This window comes from Triticum aestivum, chromosome 4A (genome assembly GCF_018294505.1).
Source record: "Triticum aestivum cultivar Chinese Spring chromosome 4A, IWGSC CS RefSeq v2.1, whole genome shotgun sequence".
In the NCBI taxonomy this organism is placed as follows: Eukaryota; Viridiplantae; Streptophyta; class Magnoliopsida; order Poales; family Poaceae; genus Triticum; species Triticum aestivum.
The window spans coordinates 659,282,168-659,291,208 of NC_057803.1; the positions used below are offsets into that span (position 1 = coordinate 659,282,168).

At 42.5% G+C, this 9,041-nt stretch overlaps 1 long non-coding RNA gene across 2 annotated transcripts; it reads right to left on the reverse strand.

Annotated features, from left to right (window-relative positions):
- Positions 1 to 4,262: 4,262 nt before the first annotated feature.
- Positions 4,263 to 8,683, reverse strand: LOC123082940 (uncharacterized). Of its 2 annotated transcripts, none has more exons than XR_006439161.1 (7): positions 8,032 to 8,683; positions 7,868 to 7,955; positions 7,323 to 7,747; positions 6,320 to 7,220; positions 5,374 to 6,217; positions 5,134 to 5,256; positions 4,263 to 4,527 (listed from the first exon to the last, which is right to left on the reverse strand). It is a non-coding gene; the product is annotated as an uncharacterized lncRNA (long non-coding RNA). The 2 variants fall into 2 exon arrangements; XR_006439160.1 differs by having other exon boundaries at positions 5,134 to 5,281.
- Between the last annotated feature and the right edge of the window lie 358 nt (positions 8,684 to 9,041).

Genomic DNA, 9,041 nt, shown 5'->3' on the forward strand with positions numbered 1-9,041 from the left:
GCTGCAAAAAAAGATTCACCTCTGACTTAAATGTGTATTGCATGTTAATTCAAAGAGAAGACAGGGGGTTTTCTATAAAATTTTGTGACGAACTGGCGGAAACACTCCTTCCTTTATTAGTAGTACGAGCAAAGAGTTTGTGCATTGCAACGGGAGAAAAATAAATACGACATGACATAACTCAATAACCATAACTCAAGACCCAATAGGTCAACTTCCTTTATTTTAACATGACATCCCATATTTGTTGTTGTTTATACTCTTTCCCACCCTCGTTGATGGCGGCCTCAGTGCTCACAAAATCACAATACATTTAAATATAGTCAATCCTAAGGCGTCTCTCCCCCGGCTTAAGATGAAAAATTTGCTTTATCCCCCCCTCGTGGTTTTGTTGAGGCGTGCATACATGCTTATAGGATGAGTTTTTTCATAGCCAATCTTGTTTTGCTTAAGTGTTCTTTTCCAATCTGGATTGACATCGATACGAAAGAAAGATGGATCATGCACTATTGGTTAAGGTTGCACCCTAAATAGCATTTTAAAAATGGTTAACATGTAAATTAGTATCATATTCATATTCTACATATGTTTTAATCAAATTCCATATATAACATGTTAAAATTGAAGTTAGGCTTTAAAAGGTATAGTAATTTAAGCATTTGATAAGGACCGCGGGTTAATTATCGGAAAAAACTGAGGATTCTCTACAAAGGCGAAATATTTTCCTAACCTCATTCAAACGAGGCTACGGGTTGATTACCAGAAAAATTAGGGGGTTCTCTGCAAAAGCAGAAGACTCACTTAAACTGCATTGCAGGTTGACTACCAGAAACATCATAGAGTTTTATGCAAAAAAGCGACTAGGTATAGATGTATATATAAAGTGTTACAGACAGTGGCGGAGACAGGGGGACCAGCAGGGGCCCTGGCCCCCCTAACAAATAGGATTTCAAGCTAATTTTCTTATAAACAGTACATAATTGCTGGTTAATTGATGCTAAAAACTCATTTTTCTAAGATTTGGCCATCCCCAATCAGTTTTAGCATCACTCGGCCCCCCTGATAATTTTTTCCTGGCTCCGCCACTGGTTACAGATAAGGTGTAGTCGTCGTGCATATACGTGAAGTTTTGTTTTTCAAAAATATGAACGCTGAGGGTTCGTTCATGACAGGGACACAACTGTCGGTATGTAGTATCTGAATATTCATCCTCTCATGCGGTCATGCATCCCGTTACTCTTCCCACACACCGCCTTCGTGATTCGCTAGATCGGCTCCCTCCCGCAGTAAGAAATCACTGCCTCATTGAAACCAGTCAAGGGAATGAACATAGCTGAATTATGTTAAGGAGGTATGAGAAAATCAAACCCCCCACAAAATTTAACTAGATGGCTAAATCGCCACCGAGGAGGTTAGAAAGATGTCTAATTTTCATTTTTAGACCGCGACTGAAAATCAATATAATTGGTTTATCAAAAAGTCCTTTATGCACGTGTCATTTTCTTTAATGGCATATGGTGATAATAATTAGTTTCTGGTGCCATGTGTTTACTAACTGAATAAAATTTTTCCCATTCATAATCCAAAGTTTACACCCAATTTCTCGCACCATGTTTTTTCCACCCCGAAATTTCCCCCTAATTTCTTGCGCCTTGTGATTTCCGCCTGAGGCCATGTGTTTCTAGCTCAATTTGTCAGAACATGTGTTTCCTTCAGAAATTTTCCGGCCCAATTTCTCGCCCCTTGTGTTTCCCACCTAAATTTTTCGCATCGTGTGTCTCCTGGTTATTTATTTTGTTGAGTGATCGAGGAAGACCTAGGTACTAGCTAGGCCCACTCCAGCACGCGCTAACAAAACCTACTCGGGCTCTATAACCAAAACGAAACCAAACCGGATACAAAACAACATACGGACGCCTACACAATCGTTCGGCAAGCATGCCAACTTGGTATGCGTTTCACCTTTCAAAAGAGTTGCGCGAGCACGATCCGTAGCTACAGGGTGTGAAGCAACGACACACGCCCCGCCACCGGTGGAAGAAGCCATCGCCGCGGTAGAACTGCTCGCCTCATATATATACGCCCGTCGATGCCCTTGGACTTACAGCAATCTATATCTTCCTCCACCCACCACTTTGCTTCCTCGTTCCCAACGACGTACGCACGTCCTCGATCGTACGTATTCCCTCTCTGTCTCGTTTAAGCTTAGCACATGCAGGCAAGGTGTTGGATGCTTTGATCCCCTGGCTGGAACCTGGGTGCATCACAAAGAACAAGCCGGTGTCCGGAAGAGAAACATCTACAAGAAGCAGACGGAGTAAGACGCTGCTGCCTGCTGGGAACGTTCCTATTCTCATTGCTTTCCAATCCCGGATGATACTTCCTCTTTCCGTTTACATATCTGGTCGATCTCTTCTATCTAGGATCCGACGAGAACCGCAGGCATCGTACGTCCTTCCCTGCGCCCCCAGCGCCCCTTTCCCGAGCAGGAGACCCCCCAACCCCAAGCAGCAGCGTCGATGAATGGAGGGGTCGAGAAACCGGCAAGCAGCAGCACAGTATTCAGTCCCAAGGAAGGTGCTTTAGGCAGACGCAGATCATCTTACAGCGAGATGCTGGCGGACGAGGAAGCAGACATGGTTACGTACCGTACAAACTGGGAACACGTTTGGGGCCCCACCTGTGGTTCCTTCCAAGACTACAGTCAGTATAAATTGTATAATCTACTTATATGATGATTCATGCTCTTCTGGACTGAATTAAGGGATGTGACAACGGCTAATCTTTCACTTTGTTTGGCTGCAGCGTTTGTGACTCCCACACTATATACATATGGAAGGATCCCAATAGATGCTATGCCCCGCAGTTTCTTGGAGATCTTCTCCATACAAGTCATGGAGAATGAAGAGTGGAGAATCAGATGGCCACTGGAGGTATACGGCTTCATTCCGCTCGAGACTATGTGGATCACAACCGCAACATTCTCTTCAGCCGTACGAGGGACGACCCCCAAATCCTCACCCACCAGGTATTTTCTTCTTCTTAATTCTCTTGTCGTCGTTACCAATAACATAACCTAATCTGGTATATATTGCCCTCTGCACCAGCTCATCTTCCTCATCCAGACTTGACCTGTATCTCTAGACATAACGGCAAGCTGAGAAGCTTTTTGGCTGCTATTTGGATATGGTCCACTGACTTGTAACAAATGATGCTCTTGCAGGATCCATTTTTGCAGTTGACTGGCCCTTGTCGCCCAATTGTGTTGTCGGACCCTATTGACTTTGAAATTCAACTAAAAGTGAAAGGCACAACAGAGTCTGAAGATGAAACACTGATGGATCGATGGTTTCAAAATGGACATTGTGAAGGACCCTATGATGAACTTGCCTGTCGTTGCTGGAGGGGTAATTTTTGCACATTAGAGGCCACCTCTGCGCTGATTGGTAGCACGGTTGCAGCAACCGTCATCTGTGCTGATATTATAGAAGGGTCATGGCCTGATGATTTCAGAGGTCGCGTGGTTTGCCGCATTGCTCCCTTGGATAAGGAGCTTGTGTTGCTGGACTCTGGAGAAGGATCATTGCAGGTGGATCCAGATGGCCGTATCATCCTTCAAAGGGGTGTTGTAAGTGTGCAATGCGAGGGAATGCTCACCGTTTCGGTGGAAGCCTACTCAAAGACAGGTGTTCGTCATGCAGACTGCGTTGAATTCAGGCCCAGAGTCTCTCTTACAAGTAAAGGTACTTGCAACCTTGGATTCTGCAGGGTGAAGTTTATTGTTGGTTGGTCCTATATCTGCAACAAGGATGATCTGATGTACAGTGGCAACTGAGCTGAACTGCATCTATATCTAGTGTTCCCATATCCCAGTAGCAGCATGTTAAGCCTGTCGAGGAGCTAATTATGTGGTAGTGTAACAAGTGTGCAAACTTTTTGAGACTATTTACAAGTCGTGTTTGGTCGAGTGCCAGTGGCAAACTGTGGTTGAGTTCCTAGAATCTTCTGAACACCATGCTTTTTAGCTGTTTCGGCCAGTCTGTATGCTCTACTTTGTTGTTCTGTTATCGTGAGATGGTAGAACCAACTTTTTCTTACATTTGAGACATATATAAGAACTAGTAGAAAGCCCGTGCGTTGCTACGGGCCTTTTAAATATTCTTTTCTGATTGCATATACATATTTAAAAGATGGTGAGATTTTGGCCCCTTCCAATATGTCGCCATGGACGCTTGTTGATGGATTGTATTTGAATGCCGGACATAACCGTTCTTCCATTTTATTGTACTGCACACATTAACTTATGGTGACTTGCGTTGTAGTACAAATTAAGTACAACACATGGACAAATATTGTACCAGGCATCTTCTAATTATCAAAGGTTCCAATTATGGACATGGGCGGATGCCATACATAATTCAGGCGCGTTGCAATGCTGATTTCGTGCTTGAAGTGTTACTACCTATCAGTTATCGAGACAATTGTTGGAAGGACAGCTCCATCCTCATCATCATGTAATTGTGAAACCTGAATCAAGCAAAGGCTAGAATTTAGAAACTAACCAATTTTTGTGAGAGAACAGTGTATGGTGCGTAAAATATCATGTATGCTAATGACATTACCACATGGATTAAGAAGCAAGTAAAGTTGTATATCAAAACTGTATCTCCGCCAAAAGTTTCATCTCAGGCATACTATTAACCTAAAGGAATTCAATATTTAAAGCTTCAAAATCATAGAAAAATAGTAGGAATTCAACAACATTCGTTACAGGTTCTCGGATGAACACGACGCAACTCCAAAAGGACAAGCAAACCATAGTAGTTTGTATGAAAATGATTACCATCAGGAAAGAACAATTTTCTTGAAAATTTCCTTTTGTTGGTACTGACATGCACTTTACTATAAATCTAAAATAACATGCACTTTACTCAGATATGAAAAATTATGATACTGCCATAAAACTCTATAATTGAGCAGAAAATGCCCAAAAAGGAGTTCCCCATGTGCCTACATGACTCTTAGTTTTTAGGTATGTCACAAGCTACTTTATAAAATGTGAAAAACAACTTACCTGCTAACATTAAAAAATAGCATCTGCTATATTATGGGTGTTTGGATTACAGAGCTCACCAACATATGCATTCAACTTTACGGCTAGCATCGATGATAGGAACTCCTCGTGTGCTTCAACTCAAATCTCTAGTTTAGAACGTCCTGTTACTAAACAACTTCGTGCCACCAACATCCCTGCCACTGGAGCAAACAATAGATTCTTCACCTGAAGGTCGTCCATGGATGTTGCGTGATTTATATGTGAGGAATCATTGTCAATGGATATCAAAAAAGTTTGGGGCATCTGCCATGACGTACAAGATTGATTTGACTCGCCTTGTGCCGATCCCATCAGCAATGATGAACCGGGCGGCGACGTCCTCATGCCTCAGGTATGGCGATGTGCAAATGTCGATGGCCATCTCAGCGCCCATTTCAAGAGGTACCACAGTCAGTATAAAACACGAAGTGCGACGATATGTACAAAGAATCTGTAAGCCAAATATAAATGTATGCCTTGTACATAGCAATGACAAGTGAATAAAGCATAGAGCAAATTCCAAGACACTAATATACTTAGTTCCAACGCAAATACTCAATCAATGAGACACACAAGAAATACATCGACTGGAATAAAAAAATGAGCATTATTTCTGGACATGATTGGCAATATTCCCCTACCTCCCCTTCAATTTTTAGAATATGAATTAAGTTCTTGGTCACTGGAATTACAAGCCATATATTCAAAAATCCTGACCAATGAATCAAGCTGAATAATACGCAGCTTTAAATTGACGTCCATTCCTCCATCATCACACCAGTTTTTCAGTAAGAGTTTATATTACATCCATTAAGGTGAAGCAATGAACACAGTGGCACAAAGGTTTCAAAATTAGAATGCCGGAATAAATCCATGTATCAAAGTATTGTCCTAAGACATTGGCACCTAATAAACACCAAAACAAAATAAAGGTGCACAAGAGGCCTAAAGTGGGAAGGAAGAAAACATAAAGAAGCTTAACTGCAGTAACACATAAATAAAAGATAGTAATTATGAGATGAGAAAAAACTGAAAAATCCAAGGTAAACTGACGAACTATGGGCATGCATCTTCCTGTTTGTACCACTCATGACCCCATGCTGGCCAACTTCTCCCTCTCTCCTGCGAACCATACAAAAGTCAGTACGGACAAAAGTTTGACCTTCATTACATTAAATACGAATTTGAGTTCAATGGTAGAACATAGCAGAAAAAGGAACTAACCTGGTTGATTTTTCTTGTTTTGTTTCGTTATCGCTTTCGATAGTAGAACCCGGTCCAGTTTTTTGATAGAATGGATAAAAGGCACTAACCACACTCTCGTTGAACTTGAGAAATTGTACGTGTCCACCAGCTTCCGCACCTTAGTCAGAAATGACTCCTAGCTTTCCCTCCTTCAAGAGGTACCACAGTTAGTATAAAACACGAAGTGCGATGATAAGTACAAAGAATATGTAAGCCAAATATAAATGTATGTCTTGTACATTAGCAATGACAAGTGAATAAAGCATAGAGAAAATTCCAAGGCACTAATATACTTAGTTCCAACGCAAATACTCAATCAATGATACACACAAGAAATAAATTGACTGGAATAAAAAAATGAGTATTGTTTCTGGACATGATTGACAATACTCCCCTACCTCCCCTTCAATTTTTAGAATATGAATTAAGTTCTTGGTCGCTGGAATTACAAGCCATATATTCAAAAATCCTGACCAATGAATCAAGTTGAATAATACGCACCTTTAAATTGACGTCCATTCCTCCATCATCACACATGTTTTTCAGTAAGAGTTTATATTACATCCATTAAGATGAATGCAATGAAGACAGTGGCACAAAGGTTTTGAAATTAGAATGCCGGAATAAATCCATGCATCAAAGTATTGTCCTAAGACATTGGCACCGAATAAACTCCAAAACAAAATCAAGGTGCACAAGAGGCCTAAAGTGGGAAGGAACAAAACATAAAGAAGCTTAACCGCACTAACACATAAATAAAATATAGTAATTATGAGATGAGAAAAAACTGAAAAATCCAAGGTAAACTGAAGAACTATGGGCATCCATCTTCCTGTTTGTACCACTCATGACCCCATGCTGGCCAACTTCTCCCTCTCTCCTGCGAACCATACAAAAATCAGTACGGACAAAAGTTTGACCTTCTTTCCATTAAATACGAATTTGAGTTCAATGGTAGAACTTAGTAGAAAAAGGAATTAACCTCGTTGATTTTTCTTGTTTTGTTCTGTTATCGCTTTCGATAGTAGAGCCCGATCCATTTTTTGATAGAATGGATAAAAGGCACAAACCACACTCTTGTTGAACTTGAGAAATTGTACCATTGGAGAAAAGCAAATAGATTCATGTACAAGAGAAAAAAGAAGACTCCTTGCACACAACTGATGTGGAAACAAACTAAAAGAACCTGATAATCCATAGTACTCGGAGGTCGAACACATGAGACTGCTCCGCGGTATGCATTTGTGTCCTCAAGTAATCATAACATGAGCATCAAAATAAAGCACGACAATTACCAAACATGCCTTGCCCAGTTTGTTGTGTAGTAGGGACGACATCCGGTACTGATGGTAAATCAGACGGGAGGAAAAGCGTCGTCTCGAGTAAAATCATTTCCATCGACCTTCACTGTAAAATTAATATACATTGTTCAACATCAAAAGCAGTAATTTCCTATGAACTGAGACAACTCTCAAATGTATCCATAAAAAAGCTAGCAAGCAGGAACACAAATGACGATTATCTTACGAAAATTTTGCAGTTCGGATGGGCTTGAACCTGAGATCTCCGCAAGAGACACTGTGGCAAATGCCTTCCTGTGCAACCTCGTACTGACCTACACATCGTCCAAAATATCGGTATCTGCCTTGACACAACCAAGTGAACCGTAGTTAGTGCAGAAAGATTAGTACCAAATCAACCACAGGGCAAAGGAGACCGACGGTGTGGCTGTGCGGTTGGTGGAAGAAGGGGCTCTGACGGCATTGAGGTGGCGGAGCTCATCCACCGTCCATGTGGGGTCTTCCGGGTATCCTAGCCACTTCAAAGTTGAAACACATTGTGACGAATTGTTCCACTTCACTCCATGCCATAGCCTGGCACATACAAAACAACACGACGATCTCCCCCAACGCAAGCCATGAACTTCCCACCGTCCTCCCGGACACCGTCCTTGCCCTGCAATATAACCTTGCTCACGCATGACGCTGGACCCATCAACAATGGCGGTCACATGCACGAGGCTGAGCGGGGCGCACACGCCTTAGATTCACGAACCACAGGCATGCCAGGCAGGGGGACGACATTGCTGTCTTCGGCCACGATCAAGATGGAAGGAGGCGGTGTCCGACTCGGCCAGGACATGGAGATCGTGAACTTCGCCGGACTTGGCAAGGATGCCGCTATCTCTCTCATGCCGGACTCCGCCTGTACATCGAGTGGGGACACGATGTCCCCAACAAGGTCGATGACAACTACCTCAATTTCATGGCGGCCGGAGAGGATCAGGGACGATGGCCTAGATGGGGAGGCTAGCGGGGATGATGGTGCGGTAGACCAGGAGCGGCAGAGTTGGAAAATATCGCTAAGAAAGGGATCTAGGGGCAGATTGCAGCCTATACTGGGAAATAGGAAAAAAACTAAATGCAAACAGGAAAGAGATCAGTACCTTCCTATCCTTGTGCACGAGCGAAGGTGCCTCCCGTTTTTCTTTTGCTTTTCTTTTAGCGTGGAAAACAAAGGAGGTGCGCAAATGGAAGGTGTGTTTTATTAATGAAAATCGGAGGGATGATTTTCTGGTCGGTGGGAGAGGGATTTCCTTCGATGGGTGGGTAATGAACGAACGAACGACCTACGGACTCGTCAATTAGGAGTAGAGATTTCATGGCGGCCGGAGAGGATCAGGGACGATGGCCTAGATGGG